General features: G+C 51.3%; 1 protein-coding gene across 2 annotated transcripts in view; it reads left to right on the top strand.

The window, feature by feature from the left end:
- Nucleotides 1-17,632, top strand: part of SERINC2 (serine incorporator 2) — a 56,397-nt gene that overhangs the window by 8,516 nt on the left and 30,249 nt on the right. For both annotated transcript variants that reach the window (XM_089301118.1, XM_089301117.1), the window contains exon 2: nucleotides 638-998. The gene's annotated coding sequence lies outside the window, so the exon portion shown is untranslated. The remainder of the gene's footprint in view (nucleotides 1-637; nucleotides 999-17,632) is intronic.

Genomic DNA, 17,632 nt, shown 5'->3' with positions numbered 1-17,632 from the left:
GAAGTAGCTTATGTTGAGAGATAAATTTTTATACTTACCTGGCAGGGGAGATACCATGATCATGAGAGATAAATTTTATTCTTTATTTTAAATTTTATTTATGTTTATTGTTTTATTCATTATATTATTAATGTATTATTATCATTTTAAAGATTTATTTATTTATTTATTTAGGTAGAATTACAGACAGAAGGAGAGAGAGGTCTTCCATCAGTTGGTTCACTCCCCAAATGGCCACAATGGCTGGAGCTGGGCTGATCCAAAGCCAGGAGCCAGGAGCTTCTTCTGAGTCTCCCACATGAGTGCAGGGGGCCCAAGCACTTGGGCCATCTTCTACTGCATTCATTCTCAGGCTGTAGCAGAGAGCTGGATGGGAAGTAGAGCAGCCGGGTCTCGAACTGGTGCCCACATGGGATACCAAAATGCAGATGGAAGCTTAGCTTTATTTTATTTATTTTTTTTATTTTGATCTTTTTAAAAGTTTATTTTCATTTGAAAACTAATAAATAGATAAACAAGCATGAGAGAGAGTGAGAGATTTTCCACCTGCTGGTTCACTCCTGAAATGCCCACAACAGCCCAGGCTGGGCCAGACTAAAGCTAATGGCCTGAAACTCAATCCAGGTCTTCTTCACAGGTGGCAGGGGCCCTAGGACGTGAGCCGTCAACCACGGTCTCCTGGGTGCGCATTTGCAGGAAGCTGGAGTTGGCAGCAGAGTTGGGTCTTGAACCCGGGCCCTGTGATGTGGTTTGCTGGAGTCCCAAGTGCTGACCTCACCACTCTGCCCTCAGGCCCTCACGGTGGTCGCATCTGACAGGTTTGTTAAGGAGACACCGGGAGACAGCCCCTCAGGTCCGTGGGGTCTGACTGTCATGTCTGCAACCTGCACAAGCGTCCGGGGAGAGAGACGGTGCTGCCTGCCCCTCACAGGTGACAGCTGCGACTCTGCGTGGTCTCACAGGGAGCAGGGAGGGTGGAAGCTTCCATCTGGGTGCAGGTGAGTGCCAGGCCACAGCCCGAGCTTTCTGTTTCTTCATTCCAGGGCTGTGTCGACTTTGGGGTGGGAGAAGCTGAAGCCTGGTGGTTCCACATGCTTCCTGGCCGTGTGTCTGAACAGGTCACCTCGGTGACACGCATTGTCCTTTTGGCCTGGAGTGGCCTTTCTGGGACGGACATCTCCTTCTCTTCTGGGCATCCCTGGAGGGCACATGAATGCTGCTGAGTAGGAGTGAGGCTGAGGCCGGGCCATTCTGATCAGCGTCCCTCTGGGCTCTGGCTGGACCAGGGATGCCCTCACCACTGGCTCCACCCCCTCTTCCCCTACAAGCCTGGCCTGCTCTAGCCTGCCTCACCAACCGCCTGCTGGAGTCGGGAGAGGCAAGAGTAGAAAGATGGCAAAGTAGCTGGAGAGAAATTAACAGATCAATGATGTGATGCATATTTCAGGAGGGCCCTTTTTTAAAGAGATTTATTTGGGGACAACATTGGGGTTCAGTGTGTTAAGGCACCACCTGCAATGTCAGTATTGCGTATAAGCCCCAGATCAAGTCCCAGCTGCTCCACTTCCGATCCAGCTCCCTGCTAATGCACCTGGGAAAGCAGCAGAAGATGGCCCAAGTGCTTGGGCCTCTGCCACCCATGCGGGAAACCTGGATGGAGTCCCAGGCTTCTGGCTTCAGCCTGGCCCTGGTTGTTGCAACCATTTGGGAGTGAACCGGTAGATGGAAGATCGATCTCTCTCTCTCTGCCCTCCTTTCAAATAAATAATTTTTTTTCTAAAGCAGAGTTACACAGAGAGGTAGAGAGAGAGAGCTTTCATCATCTGGTTCACTCCCCAAATGGCTGCAACAACTGGGGCTGGGCCAGACCAAAGTCAGAAGCTTCATCCAGGTCTCCTACGTGGATGCCCGGGGCCCCCAGCACTTGGGCCATCTTCCGCTGCTTTCCCAGGCACCATAGCAGGGAGCTGGATTGCAAGTGGAGCAGCTGGGACTTGAACTGGCTGCCCATATGGGATGCCAGCATCTGGAGGGTCTTTTACGTATGTTCCAGGCCTGGGATTACAACTATGAGCAGGCAGACACAGCCGCTTCTCCCAAGGGGAGGAGGGAGAGCGGACTGTGGCGGTCATGACGGCCACCATGCGGGAGCCCTGCCATGTGCCAGGCCCTGGTCCCTCTGTTATTCACTCCTCCCAATAGCAGAACCGTATCAGTGCTGCTGTTATCCCTGTCAGAGGCACAGAGAGGTCCAGTAACTTGCCCAGGCTAGGACATGACGCAGGAGTGTGACGCGGGCAGTCTGAACAGGAAAGGAGGCCGTGTGTGGGGCTCAGGAGAGCAGGCTTCCTCAGTGCGGAGAGGTTCTTCCAGCTGGGCCTGCCTGGGGTGGAGCAGCAGCCGTGCCGAGAGCCAGCGCCTGACCGAGCATTGCCGGAAGGGAGAACGGCAAGTTCAAGGGCCCTGAGAGGAGAGTGGGTGTGATGTGGTCACTGTGGCTGGGAGGGCAGGAATGAAGGAGGGAGAGTGGTGGTGGTGGAGAGGTGGGGAGGAGACAGGCCCAGGCTGGTGGTACAAGTTGAGAACCCTAATCCAAAAATCCAAAATGCTCCAAACCCCCAAAATTTTGAGCTCCAATGTAACACCCCAAGTAGAAAATTTCACAGCTGACTTCATGTGGTAAGTTGTAGTCAAGCATCCCCAAGGGAAAAGCGACCCCTCCAGCTCGCTTCAGCTGTGATGCATCCTTCTGCCTGCCCATTTCCTCGAGGCAACGCACCTGCTGAGGGCCATAAACCAACACAGGTGCAGGCTCTGAGGAGCCAACGGCAGGTGCCCCGCTGCGCGCCACAGAGGCCAAGGCTTAACGTGCATTACCCATTGTGCTCTTGCTTTGTTTTATTTGAATTATTTTTTGCTAATCCTCAGTTCAGTGAGGTTAAGGTTTTGTTAAAAATGAAAAGGTCCAGGCCAGCATCGTGGCTCTGTGGTTTAAGCCACCGCCTACAATGCTGGCATCCCATATGAGCGCGAGTTCGAGTCTCTGCTGCTCCACTTCTAATCCAGCTCCCTGCTGATGCACCTGGGAAAGCAGCGGGAAATGGATCAAATGTTCAGGCCCCTGCCACCCATGTGGGAGACCCAGAGGGAGATCCAGGCTCTTGGCTTTGGCCTGGCCCAGCCCTGGTTGTTGTAGCCATTTAGGGAGTGACCCAGTGGATAGAAGATCTCTCTCTCTCTCTCTCTCTCTCTCTCTACCTCTCTGTCGCTCTTCCTTTCAAATGAATAAAATACACCTTAAAAAAAAGGAAGAAAACGAAAAGTTCTGCAGTGATAAGAAAAAGGGGCAGCATTTACAGTTAGCTACGGCGCGGAAAGTTGGGCTGTTGAGAACCTGTTACGTGCAAACCAGAAGCTGCTCCGTATGAGTGTGGTGTTGGAATGACCTGAAGGAACAGAAGGATGGATTGTTGATGTTCGGTGCTGAAAGCGTTGAACGAGAAGTTATGAAAAATAGGAAAGCACTACAGGTAGCTAAAAACTGGCGCAGCGAACGTGTGCCACTCAATGGTGTGCCACTCAATGGTGTGCCACTCAGTGGTGTGCCGCTCAATGGTGTGCCGCTCACGAGACGAGCGAAAGTCTTGTTGGGAGCTGAAAGCTGAGACAGCTGAGGATTTTCAACAGGCTGGTTGCAGAATTTTAAGAAAAGGCTTAGCATGAAATTATTAAAGACTTGTGGGGGCAGCGTTGTGGCATGGGACGGAAGCAGCCATTTGAGATGCTGGCATCCCCTATCGAAGCACTTGTTCGAGTCCCTGCTGCTCTGCTTCTGATCCAGCTCCCTGCCAACGCGCCTGGGAAAGCAGCAGAAGATGGCTCAGGTACTTGGGCTGCTGCCACCCACGTGGGAGACCTGGATGGAGCTGCAGGCTCCTGGCTTCAGCCTGGTTCAACCCCTGCCATTGAGGCCATTTAGGAAGTGAAACAGTAGATAGAAGATTCTGCCCCCCCCCCCCCTTCTCTCTCTTTCTTTCTCTTCTGCTCTCTGGATCACACTGCCTTTCAAATAAATAAGTAAATAAATCAATGAATCTTTAAAAACCTAACGATTCACGGTGACAAAGCATACATGGATCATAAAGTGGAAGGAAACCCATTGATGGGTTGCCCAGGTCCTTGCTGGTGAAATCTGATGCCAGACGAGTCTCCGGGGCTGATGAAGCATCCGTGTTTCGCTGGTGTTGGTCCAGGAAGGTCTGCATGTAGGTGATGAGAGGCCCCCAGGAGTCAAGGCTGCTGAGGACAGAACAACAAGCCAGGACGAGTGGACGCAGCAGGCACACGTCAGTGCCAGCTCACTGTGCCGGCAGAAGCTCGCAACTTCAGTGTCTGAGTGAATTTCCTACCAGTGCGTTTTTAGTCTAACCAAAAGGCATGATGGGCAGGGACGTCTTTGCTGATTGGTTTCTCCAGCGTTTTGTTCCTTGGCTGGTGCCCTCTGCAATGGAGGCAGACCCAGTGCTGATGGCAAGGTTTCCTTACTCCCTGACAACTATTCTACTCATCTTCCAGCTGAGATTCTCATAAAAAAAAGAGTGTCTATGCCGTGTTCTTTCTCCCAAAAGTGACCCCGCCAATTCAACCCACCACCAGGGTATCCTTAGATCAATGAAGGGAAGATGCGCCAACGTTTTTCTTGAACATCGTGCCAGCAGCAATGAGTGGACTGTGGATGGTTTTCAAAAGGAGTTTAGCATGAACAATGTCCAAATGGCCGCAATAGCCAGGGCTGGGTCAGGTCAAAGCCAGGAGTCGGGAACTTCTTTGGAGTCTCCCACATGGCTGCAGCGGCCCAAAGACTTGGGCCATCTTCCACTGCTTTCCCAGGCGCATTAGCAGGGAGCTGGGTCAGAAGTGGAGCAGATAGGACTCGAGCTTGCACTCATGGAGGATGCCAGCGTCTCAGGCAGCCGCTTTGCCCGCTGTGCGCAGTGCCAGCCTCTTGAAGACGCTTTTAACACTGAAACTGTGTCTCCAGTGGGTCATTCCCTGATGGATGGTGAAATAGCTGAAATGGTAGCAGGTGGTGACGATGGCCGTGTGAACGCTGCAGAAAAATCACTCTAGGCGACACATGAAACTGTGATGAGCACTGTGCATCCATACAGAGTAGAAACCACACCAGTTTATAAAATCAAAGTCAGACTTCCTTTTTTATTAATGGATTTATTTATTTGAAATGAAAGAGAGAGAGAGAAAGAGAGAGAGAAATCTTTCATTTGCTGATTCATTCCTCAAGTGGCCACAACAGCCAGGGCTGAGCAAGGCTGAAGCCAGGAGCCAGGAACTCCATCTGGGTCTTCCAAGTGGGTAGCAGGAAGCCACATACTTGGGTCAGCACGCGCTGCTTCCCAGGTTCATTGACAGGATTGCAAGCGCAGGGTAGCCAGGACTCAAACCAGGCACTGCAATAATGGATACGGGGGATACGGGTGTTTCAAGCGGCAGTAACCTACTGCGCCACAAGGCCCACCCCAAGAGACTTCTAAGATAAGATCAGTCGTTACTGAAGCAGGTGACTCTTGAAGGAAACATTTTAAAAATTCGTCCAGCAGAAGGCTCAGTCATCCGTGGAGGACCCACTTCCTGCTTCTGATCCTAAAAAAATAATAAACCACAGTGGCCAGGAGCTTTTGCGTCCAAACAGCATTGCAGGTGCAGACTGAAAGCTGCCACTGTTTGTTGTCGCCACTGTAGAACACCTGATAACAGGTGTCCTGGGGATGCCGCCGGGATGCACAGTGGCCCCGAGCACGTCATTTTCTCGTGTGTTAATAGCGTGTCATATTTTACTTTCCGAGTGCTTGTGTGAACAAACGTAAGAAAATGATTGCTTATCAGCAACAGCTAAATGCAGCGTCAGGAATGATGTTGGTGCCAAACACACACGGACTGTCCCGTGGGTGGCGGGGGCACTGGCCTCTTGGCTTCCTGCTGGCTCAGTGTACACAAACTTTGCTCCCTGCACAGCATTATTAGAAATATGGTGTCAAGTTACCTTAGGGATAAGTGTGTCAGGTGCAGATGAGACAAGCGTGAGTTTTGTATTCCGACTTGGGTCCCATCCCCAAGTTATCTCATTTAGTTTCTGCAAATATTCCCAGATGGGAAATGGCCGGATACTGGAGCACTGATGGTCCTGTGCGTTGCAGATAGGACGGAATCAACGTGCATCAGACCTCTGCGGGGGTTTTCAGCCATCTGGGCTCTTCCCTTGCCAAGCCCTAAGTCCATACAGCCCAGGAGGTCACACCTCCCTGTCCCTGGAGGCGCTGCCTCTGACCTCCCTTTGGTCTTGGGACCCTGGTGACCGTCAGCTTCTAGGATGGGGTAGACTGGGGCCCCGAGAAGCACTTTCAGCAGACAGGGGCGTCAGGCAGGAGGTGCTGAGTCAGTAGCCCAGGGCTGACAAAGGCACTTTGATTGGGGTCATTAAGATCACCACGCCTTGATGGCCGGAGCCTGAGCCAAGCTGTCCCATTGACACCCCCGACTTCCTGGCCTGACCTCTTGCCACCCTCCAGAGACAGCAGAGGCCCCGTGGTGGAGGGCACTAATTAGCACCTCCTCTTCTGGATTCCACAGCTTTCTCCCTGCTTCCAAGCAGGGGAGCAGCTCCTCCTGGGGGCCTGTCATTGCCCCTCCCTCCCGGCTCCCCAGCTCCTGAGTCCAGTGCAGCCACGTGGTCGTGCCCAAGGCGAGCACGTGCTGCTCGGGGTGGGGGTGGGGCTTTGCCCAAGCTCTTCCCTGCACTTGGAGTGCCCTCTCCTCTTGGTCTGCACTGAGAACTCCTCCTGCCTCGCTCTTCACGCTGGGTAGCAGGCTCCTTCCTTTTGGAGGCTTCTGCCAGGCACTGGGGCGGCACGAGTGGCTGGGACAGACCAGAGGTTCAAGAGTGAGCTATTTGCTGCCAGACATGGAAGGTCCCAGTGCAGAAGGAACACGTGCTCAGAAGTGAACACGATTTCCAAGTGGTGACAGCAGAGAATTAAACCAAAGGGCTCCGCTGCTGAGGTCACAGGTCGCCCAAGCTGTTCCTGCACGTGGTGATTCCAGCAGAGACCCGTGGCAGGGGCTGGGGAGGAGTCGATGTCCACGGTTGCTAAAGCCGGGAGGAAAGAGGTCACACGGCTATTTTTGGAAGCTGCAAGTTGCCCAGACAGTGAGCAGGACGGGGGCCAGGAGGAGTCAGAGGTGCAGGGCCCGGGGACCAGTGCTCGGGGTTGGGGGGCCTTTTCTGTCCCAAGGGCCATATGGATATTTATACCATCACTCGCGAGCCACACTATCTTACCAGCTTACCAAGCTAGTGTGCTACAGATGTCCTGAGTCTCGAGTCCCACTCACGGTTGCTCAGATGACCTTGGCCCCAGCCCTGCTAGGGACCTGGGTCTTTATTCACAGGCAGCGGGAAACCACCAAGCATGCTAAACAAGGGTGTGCTCCGATTGTTCTTTTGTGAAGATCATCCTGGCACCGAATAAGAAATACAGGCAGGGCTGCTCGTGGGGCTGCTGTAGCTGCCACTCCTTCCCTCGCCCAGCAAGCGTCTCTCTGACTTGGTGACTGCTATGCCGATTGCACGGTCACCGCTGCAGCTGTCCCGGTACCGGGAGTGCGAGGCGCCAGAGCCCCTGGGAGCTGCCAGGCTGGCGGCCCAAGCGGGAGAAATGGTCAGCTCCCTGGCATCCAGTCCATCCTTGCTGACAGCCCACAGTGGCCCTGCACGCAGCCTTGGCTCAGGGCTGGGAGTGCTGGGATGAGTGGCCACCCTGGTGGCGGCCACTCCAAGGACAGGCATCCTGCCTTGGTGCAGAGCTGACCTTGGGCTCCTCTTGGTCAGGCGCTCAACCTGCTGCTGATCCAGAGGAGCGTTCTCCTCCTCCAGGTGGGCCCCTCCCGTCGTGGGATGGTGCTGGAGTTGGCTTGCTCCGCCCCGGTGACCACAGTCTCCTCTGAGAAGCCCCAAGCCTAAGGAGAAGCAGAGCGGGGCCGTGTGCAGTTTTCGTTGGCAGCAGTCGCACTGTGCTGAGCTGCATTTGCAACGATGTGCACCTGTCCTTGACTTTGGCAGCCCTGGCTTCAGGCCTTCGGTGGACATTTGCTCATTCAAGAAGCGGCCTTAGGCTTGGGATCCCAGTAGCGTTTTGCGCGCCTCTGATCCCAGTTTCTCATGCACGTGGTGTCTATCACTAAACATCCTCAGATTTTCTCTACATTCATTCTTAGCTCCTATCTGTATTTTTCTTTACATGTCTTATTGTTTTAAAGATTTATTGATTTATTTGAAAGGCAGAGTTATAGAGAGAGGGAGTTTCCATCTGCTGGTTCACTCTCCAAACGGCTGCAACAGTTGGGGCTGGGCCAGCCCGAGGCTGGGCCGGGCTGAGGCTAGGAGCCTGGAACTCCATCCAGGTCTCCCACATGGGTGCAGGGACCCAAGCACTTGGGCCATCTCGGGCCGCTTTCCCAGGCGTGCTAGCAGGGAGCCGGGTAAGAAGCGGAGCAGCCAGGACTGGAGCCAGCCTTCGTATGGGATGTTGGCATTGCAGGCGTGGCTTACTGCGCCACAGTGCTGGTCCCTCCATCTGTATTTTTTCTCGGCTTTCATCCTGTGAAACACGGGATGGCAGTTATGGGTATTTCTGTAAGGCTACACAGCAGTTAAGTCTTCAAATCCACTGATTGTGAAGAAGGATTTGGGATGAAAATCTGTGGTCCTGGATTCTAACAAAGATGATCTTTTTCCTAAATAATTGGCTTAGATTGGACTGACTGTAGAGAGGAGTCCTGAAAAAATATTCCTTTGATCTAGCGTAGCAAAGAGGACAAAAACACTGCTTACATTGCAGTCTCACCTTAACCAACCACACTTGCACCTGTCTGCACTCTGGAACATTCCCTCCAGGCTCTGTGTGGGAGTCAAGGCAGGGAGCAGTGTCCTGAGTATTAGAGTTCACTCATGTTATTAAAGACACATCGCCATATTTTTAAGCTTTTTGCTAGAACTTAACTAGCCACTGCGGGTTTTCTACTGGTTCCCAAAGGAGGAGGTTGAAGGCACTTCACAAAGATAAAGCAGAATAATGGGAATAATACTTGTCCAAAAGATTTTTTAAAAGATTTATTTCTTAATTTGAAAGACATAGTGGGCCGGCGCCGCAGCTTACTAAGCTGATCCTCTGCCTTGCGGAACAGGCACACAGGGTTCTAGTCCTGGTCGGGGCGCCGGGTTCTGTCCCGGTTGCCCCTCTTCCAGGCCAGCTCTCTGCTGTGGCCAGGGAGTGCAGTGGAGGATGGCCCAAGAGCTTGGGCCCTGCACCCCATGGGAGACCAGGAGAAGTACCTGGCTCCTGCCATCGGATCAGCGCGGTGCGCCGTCCACAGCACGCCACCAGTGGCGGCCATTGGAGGGTGAACCAACAGCAAAGGAAGACCTTTTTCTCTGTCTCTCTCTCTCACTGTCCACTCTGCCTGTCAAAAAAAAAGAAAAAAGAAAAACTAACATGATAAAATATATATATATATAAAAGAAAGACATAGTTACAGAGAGAGAGAGAGAGAGAGAGAGAGGTCTTCCATCTGTTGGTTCACTCAAAATGGCCACAATGTCTGGAGCTGAGCTGATCCAAAGCCAGGAGCCTGGAGCTCCCTCTGGTCTCCCTCGCGGATGCAGGGGCCCCAGGACTTGGGCCGTCTTCTGCTGCTTTCCCAGGCACGTCAGCAGGAACCTGGACGGAAAGTACAGAGTAACTGGGCTGAAACCAGGCACCCCAGTACAAGATGCAGTCGCCCCAAGTAATGGCTTACCCCATTGATTACAATGTCTGCTCCTAAAATTTATTTTTAAAGTTATGTATTTGTTTATTTTTACCATATTTTAATTTCTACTTATTTGAAAGGCAGAGACAGAGAGATGGAGGGAGAGACGGAGAGAGACAGGTCTCAGAGTTCTTCCACCTGCTAGTTCACCCCAAATGCCCGCAACATCCAGAGCTGAGCTACCCAGGCCAGAGCCAGGAGCCCTGAACTCAATCTGGGTCTCCCACCAACATACCTGTGCCGTTACCTGCTGCCTTTGAGGGTCACTTTAACAAGAAGTTGGAATCAGAAGTGGATCCAGGGGGGGCCAGTGCTGTGGCGTAGCAGGCAAAGCTGCTGCCTGCAGTGCCGACATCCCATACGGGTGCTGGTTCAAGTCCCGGCTGCTCCACTGCCAATCCAGCTCTCTGCTATGGCCTGGGAAAGCAGTAGAGGATGGCCCAAGTCCTTGGGCCCCTGCACCTGCATGGGAAACCCAGAAGAAGCTCCTGGCTCCTGGCTTCGGATTGGCCCAGCTCCAGCCATTGCGCCTATTTGAGAAATGAACCAGTGGATGGAAGACCTCTTTCTCTCCCCGCCCCCCCCCCATCTATAACTTTGCCTCTCAAATAAATAAATAAAATCTTAAAAAAAGAGAAGTGGATCCAGGACTTACACCCACGCATTCCAATGTGGTATTTGAGCATCCCCAGTGGGTCTTCAGCCCTGCACCAAGCACCTGCTCCGCACCAGCATTTCCTGCTGCAGTGAGCGGCACACTCACGTGTGTGCATGCGCGTCCCCAGCAAGGGACCTCTGCTTTTCATTCTGCCGTGGGCTTTTGTGTAGACCAGCTTACGGAGAACAAAAGGCAATGAAAAGTCATTATTCCACACCGTGACACATTGAAAAGTTCACCTCTGTTTAAGAAGGTTTGTGCCAACTCCATGGTCATCTCAGAGAGAGCCACCTGTCTGCTCTGTGTCCCGATATCAGTGGATCAAAACCATTTGTCTCCTTGTTACTCCAGAATGGAGATGCCGTCTTCCTCCAGAGCCCAGTGAAATTAACAATCTGTGATTGCCTTGTGAAAAGAGGAGTGCATATGTCACACCATTCAGTGTATGCTGCTTCCAAATGTCCCAGGGTATTGCCACGTACACTGTATTCCCTTAATAGCAGAGGCCGGAGAAGACCTACTTTGTAAGGATTGGGTCCTGAATGTCAAGGGCAGTGTATTTGAAAATGCAGCAGAGCCGTGTGTTCGCTCGTGCTCGTGAGACCGGCTCTGCACTCGTCTTGGTGCCTCATGGAGGCAGGACCCAGCCATGGTTTGCTTCATTTGTGAAGTTGCTTTGTTGTTACACCTTCCACTGGGCCTTCGTGCTTTGAAACACTCCAGTTTTGTGAGCTTAATGGTTTTTACTTAGAAATTCACTTTTTTGTATTTTGCAATTTAAAAATTATTTGAAAGGCAGAGCATGAGAGAGAGAGAGAGAGAGAGAGAGAGAGAGAGAGAGATCCCATCCATTGGTCCACTTCTCAAATAGCTGCAACAGGCAGGCAGGGCTGCGTCAGGCTACAAGAGCCTGGACCTCCCTCCAGGTCTCCCGCATGGGTGCAGGGGCCCAAGCGCTAGGGCCACCTTCTGCTGCCTTCCCAGGCCCATTAGCAGGAAGCTGGATCAGAAGTGGAGCAGCTGGGACTCAAACCAAAGTGGCACTCGTATTGGATGCTGGTGTCGTAAGTGAAGGCTTAACCCACTGCACCACAATGCCAGCCCCTGTATTTTGCAATGTTAATGTTTTGGTATATTTAAATTCTGTGAAAATGGCTTGATTAAAAGACTCCTTTTAAATAGAAGTCAACCGTCAGCAGAAGAGAGACTCAGATTAACTTGCACGTGAGTGTTGATGTTTGTATTTGGCTTCATTTGTGTGCTGACATGCTGTTTTGTTTTGAGAAAAAATATTTTGGAGTAAATTTTAGGTTACTGAAGCTAATTTGTCTTACAGGAATTTTGTTTAAAAGAAAATGGATCATTCTGAACTAAATTACCTGAAAATGGAAACAGATTATCAGTTACAAAACAAATTTTTCACTGAGAATGTCAGCGCTTCATGAAAACTCAGAAGTTATTTGATGAGGGGCTGGCGCTGTGGTGCAGTGGGGTAAGCTGCTGACTGTGACGTCGGCATCCCATATGGACACAAGTTCAAGTCCCAGCTGCTCCGTGTCCAATCCAGCTTCCTGCTAATGGCTTGGGAAAGCAGTAGAGAAAAGCCAAGTGCTTGGGTCTCTGAACCCACGTGGGAGACCTGGAAGAAGCTCCTGACTCCTGGCTTCCGACTGGCTCAGCCATGGCTGTTGTGACTATTTGGGGAGTGAACTGGTGGATGGAAGATCTCTCTCTCTCTCTCTCTCTGCCTCTCCCTCTCTCTCTCTGTAACTCTGCCTTTTAAATAATATAATAAATCTTCAAAAAAATTTATTTGATGAAAGCAGCAAGTGGGTCTTTCAAATTTACTTGACTGTGCACAAATGAGTATTTTTCCTCTGAAACTGGGAGTGAGTTTGCATCTGTTAGAATCAATGTAGCACAGCACTTGCACTGCGCCCACTCGAGTTAGCTGGATGGCGGTGGCCAAAGTGGCCCACCTGCCCCTCCCTGTTCCTCTCTGGGACACTCCCTGTACACACAGCCGGCTGGTGGGAACACCACTTTCTCCCGTGTAGGTCCGTGCCTGGTGTCCAGGACCAGTACACACAGCCGGCTGGTGGGAACACCGCTTTCTCCCATGTAGGTCTTTGCCCGGTGCCCAGGCCCAGTAACACAGCCAGCTGGTAGGAACATCGCTTTCTCCCATGTAAGTCTGTGCCCAGTGCCCAGGCCCTGTACACACAGCCGGCTGGTAGGAACACAGCTTTCTCCCATGTAGGTCTGTGCCCAGTGCCCAGGCCCTGTACACACAGTTGGCTGGTGGGAACACCACTTTCTCCCGTGTAGGGGTGTGCCCAATGCCCAGGCCCAGTACACACAGCCGGCTGGTGGGAACACCGCTTTCTCCCATGTAGGTCTTTGCCCGGTGCCCAGGCCCAGTAACACAGCCAGCTGGTGGGTACACTGCTTTCTCCTGTGTAGGTCTGTGCCCAGTGCCCAGGCCCAGTAACACAGCCAGCTGGTGGGTATACCGCTTTCTCCCGTGTAGGTCTGTGCCTGGTGCCCAGGCACAGTTCCCACTCCTCTTAGAGCCAGCGTTCGGTGTTGCCTATGCCTCTGCCTTGCCACAGCTTGGCTGGTGGGGCTGCACGTTTCCATCCTGTTTGCCTCTTGTTTTCTGTGCCAAAACTGAAGCCAAAGCCATCTTCCTTCTGTTGGGTTTCAGCACTGTGGGCCGGCTCCCTGCCCCAACCCGGGGCACTGTCCCCTGGCCAGGCCCAGGGCCCACGGCCTCTCGGGGCTCAAAGAAGGCTGGGTTGCTCAGTCTCATCATGGCTCTTGCTAATGGAAAGTAGCATGGACGTGCTTTAAAAATATTAATTCTTCGAAAATAACTGAGAGGAGAAATATATAATTTTATCCAATTTTTAATATTTCAGTCTAGCAACTTGTGATACATAGATGGCAATTTTTCAAATGTGTGTACAGATTTTTGTAAATACAACTTTTGTACAACTCATGTACAGCCTTATCCTGTGTAGTTTAATGAAAAAGGTGCAGGGACCTCGAGCTCTATTGGTTCCATGGCCTGTGGCCAAGCTTGTGTGGCACTCCCATGACTGGTCTTCCCACGTGGACTGTGGCGTGGCCAGAGTCCTGCATGTCCCACTGTCAGGAACAGCCTGGACTGTCCCTGTCTACCGAATTCAAGTACCTTCCTCATCCGCTGCCTGCATTCCCTCCCCAGTCAGGCACCTATGCCCTAAGCAGCAGCCTGCCCTGTGCTGTATGTTTGTCCTAAAAATATATATATAGCACTAAAAAGGTGAATCTGAAGAATTTGTTGCCAAGAGTTTTTTTAGAAAATATAAAATCAAAAGGATTTGAGATTGTAAACATGTAAAATAGCATGAATAAAATTTGCATTATGCCAGATTGGAACATCTGGTGAGATTCACTTTTACATTAAGTTTTCAACACGGTCTGTTTTGAAATAAACTTTTTTCTACTTACTTGTTCATTTGAGAGACTGAGGTAATCAGAGGAAGACAGACACAAGGAGACTGACGCCTGGATCAGGTGCACGGACCTCTACCCAGCTCTCCCATGCTGGTGGCAGGAATCCAATAACTGAGCCATCACTGAGCCATCATTGCCTCCTCTCATGGTCCACATTAGCAGGAAGCTGGGGTCAGAAGCCACAATCAGCTAACAGACCCAGGCACCCCATCCCCTATAGGATGCACGTGTCTTAACTGTTTTCTTAATTTCTAAGCCAAATGCCTACCCAACATTGTGTATTTTTGTATTTATTTATTTATTTTTGACAGGCAGAGTGGACAGTGAGAGAGACAGAGAGAAAGGTCTTCCTTTGCCGTTGGTTCACCCTCCAATGGCCGCTGCGGCTGGCATGCTGCGGCCTGCGTACCGCGCTGATCCGATGGCAGGAGCCAGGTGCTTCTCCTGGTCTCCCATGGGGTGCAGGGCCCAAGCACCTGGGCCATCCTCCACTGCACTCCCTGGCCACAGCAGAGAGCTGGCCTGGAAGAGGGGCAACCGGGACAGAATCTGGTGCCCTGACCGGGACTAGAACCCGGTGTGCCGGCGCCGCAAGGCGGAGGATTAGCCTAGTGAGCCGCGGCGCCGGCTATTTTTGTATTTATTTTTATAGATTCATTTATTTATTTGAGAGGGAGAGAGAGAGAGAGAGAGAGAGAGAGAGATCTTCTATCCACTGGCTCACTCCCCCAAATAGTTGCAATGGCTGGAGCTGGGCCAGTCCAAAGCCAGGAGCCAGGAGCTTCACCCACGTCTCACACAGGTGCCAGGGCCCAAGCACTTGGGCCATCTTCCACTGCTTTCCCAGGCCATTAGCAGGGAGCTGGATCAGAAGTGGAGCAGCTGGGACTTGAACTAGCACCCATGTGGGATGCTGCCATCACAGGCGGAGGCTTAATCTACTACGCCACAGTGCTGGCCCCTCATTTTTAACTTTTATTAAAGATTCAAGACAACAACAATAAAAAGCAAATAATAAACATGGAAAAATGCAAATTGGGTCTGGTATTACATGTAACGGGTGAAGCTGCCGCCTATGATGCCAGTATCCCACATCAGAGTGCTGACTTGAGTCCCAGCTGCTCCACTTCTGATCCAGCTCCCTGCTAATGAGCATGGGAAAGCAGTGGAAGACGGCCTGAGTGCCTGGGCTCTTGCCACTCACATGGGGGACCCGGATGGAGCTCCTGTCTCTTGGCTTCAGACTGGCCCAACCCCGGTCATTGCAGACATCTGGGGAGTGAACTAGCGATGGAAGATCTCTCTCTCCCTTTCTGTCTCTCCCTCTCTGTTGCTCTGCCTTTCAAACAAATAGATAAATAAATATTAAAAAAAAAGTTGCCTCTTCTCTGTGTGAGTTTTTAAAAATGTAAGTAAAACTATATATGAATAATACAATAAATAAAAATACAGATAAAAAGTGTGAATTCACTTGCAGTTAGAAATATTAAAATAAGACACTGGAAAAAAGAAAAGAGCAATGTAGGCAGGAGTGTTGAACAGGAAAGTTTCCTGCCATGGTGAGCTCATCACCTGATACAGCTTTCCGGTACCCGTGTGCTTCGAAAGCGTCAGAAATGTGCAGCCTGGGGCCGACGTTGTGGCGCAGGGGGTTGAGCTGCCTCGTGTGATCCCATATCAGAGCGCAGCTTCAAGTCCCGGCTGCTCCTCTTCTGATCCAGCTCCTTGTAATGCACCCGGAGGAAGCGGATAATGCTCAAGTAGTTGGGTTCCTGCCACCCACGGGTAGACCTGCTTGGAGTTCCTGGCTCCTGGCTTCATGCCAGCTGTGGTCTGTTGTGGGCAGTTGGGGAGTGAATCAGTAGATTCACTTCTTTCTAAGTTTTCCTGGGCCGTGAGATTTTTCAGCATTAAAACCAGAGAAGTAGAGCTGGCACCATGGTGTAGCAGGTGAAGCTGCCGTCTGCAACACTGGCATCTCATATAGGCGCTGGTTCAAGTCCCAGCTTCTCCACTTCTGACCCAACTCCCTGCTAATGTGCCTGGGAAAGCAGCAGAAGATGGCCCAAGTGCTTGGGCTCCTGCACCCATGTGGGAGACCTGGATGAAGCTTCTGGCGGCTGGCTTTGGGCTGGTCCAGCCCTGGCCACAGCAACCATTTGGGGAATGACCTACCAGACAGAAGATTTCTCTCTCCCTGTCTTTCCCTCACCATAACTCTGCCTTTCAAATAAACAAAATAAATAATTAAAAAACAAACCAGGGACCGGTGCTGTGGCATAGGGGGTAAAGCCGCCTCCTGCAATGCCAGCATCCCATATGGGCGCTGGTTCAAGTCCCAGCTGCTTCACTTCCAATCCAGCTCTCTGCCAATGGCCTGAGAAAGCAGTAGAAGATAGCCCAAGTCCTGCACCTGAATGGAAGACCAGGAAGAAGCTCCTGGCTCCTGGCTTTGGATCGGTGCAGCTTCGGCCATTGTGGCCATCTGGGGAGAGAGTCAGCAGATGGAAGACCTCTATTTCTCTCTGCCTCTCGTTCTCTCTGTGTGTAACTCTGACTTTCAAATAAATAAATCAATAAATCTTTAAAAAAAAGAGAGAGAGAAAGAGAGAGAGCTGGCACCGTGGCTCACTTGGTTAATTCTCCACCTGTGGTGCCAGCATCTCATATGGGTACCGGGCTCTAGTCCTGGTTGCTCCTCTTCTAGTCCAGCTCTCTGCTGTGGCCTGGGAAGGCAGTGGAGGATGGCCCAAGGGCTTGGGCCCTGCACCCACATGGGAGACCAGGAAGAACCACCTGGCTCCTGGCTTTGGATCAGCACAGCACCAGCCGTGGTGGCCATTTGGGGAGTGAACCAATGGAAGGAAGACATTTCTCTCTGTCTCTCTCTCTCTCTCACTGTCTATAACTCTACCTGTCAAATAAATTTAAAAAAAAAAAAAAGGAGAGAGAGAGAGAGAAGTTCCTGGAAAAAGGATGAGTGGATCACCCTGCATAGATGCAAACTTTATATTTCTCTTAATGGTAAAATATGAGGCTTGAAAGGCTTTTCTGCTTGCCATTCACCAGGGGCATAGTGGAGGGAAGGGTTAAGGAGCAGTGACCCAAACGTCCAATGGTAGGAAGTAGTGAGGTTTATTCATTTACTCATTCATTCATTCAAATTCTGTGAGGATTAAGGCTATTGTCTGGGTGTTGGGTTTTTTTTTTTTTTTTTGGTTGTTGTTGTTAAGATTTATTTTATTTATTTGGAAGACAGACTTAAAGAGGGAGAGAGAGAGAGTTCATCTGCTGGTTCACTCCTCAGATGGCCACAATGGCCAGGGCTCGGCCAGGCTGAAGTCAGGAGCCAGGAACTTCAACTGGGTCTCATATATGGGTGGCAGGTTGGCCATCTTCTGCTGCTTTCCTAGACCATTAGCAGGGATCTGGATCGGAAGTGGAGCAGTCAGGATTCGAACCAGTGCCCATATCGGATGCTGGCTTCCAAGGAGACAACTTTACCCACTGCACCACAATGCTGGCCCCAATAAAACATTGAAGAGCAAGGAAAACTGCTGGTGCTGGGGTGGCAGGTGGTAAGGGCAA

Source organism: Oryctolagus cuniculus, chromosome 7 (assembly GCF_051225735.1).
Source record: "Oryctolagus cuniculus isolate XC-2025 breed Fujian yellow rabbit chromosome 7, ASM5122573v1, whole genome shotgun sequence".
Lineage (NCBI taxonomy): Eukaryota > Metazoa > Chordata > Mammalia > Lagomorpha > Leporidae > Oryctolagus > Oryctolagus cuniculus.
Note: the sequence above shows the minus strand (reverse complement) of the source record. Positions and strands in the feature narration are given on the sequence as shown.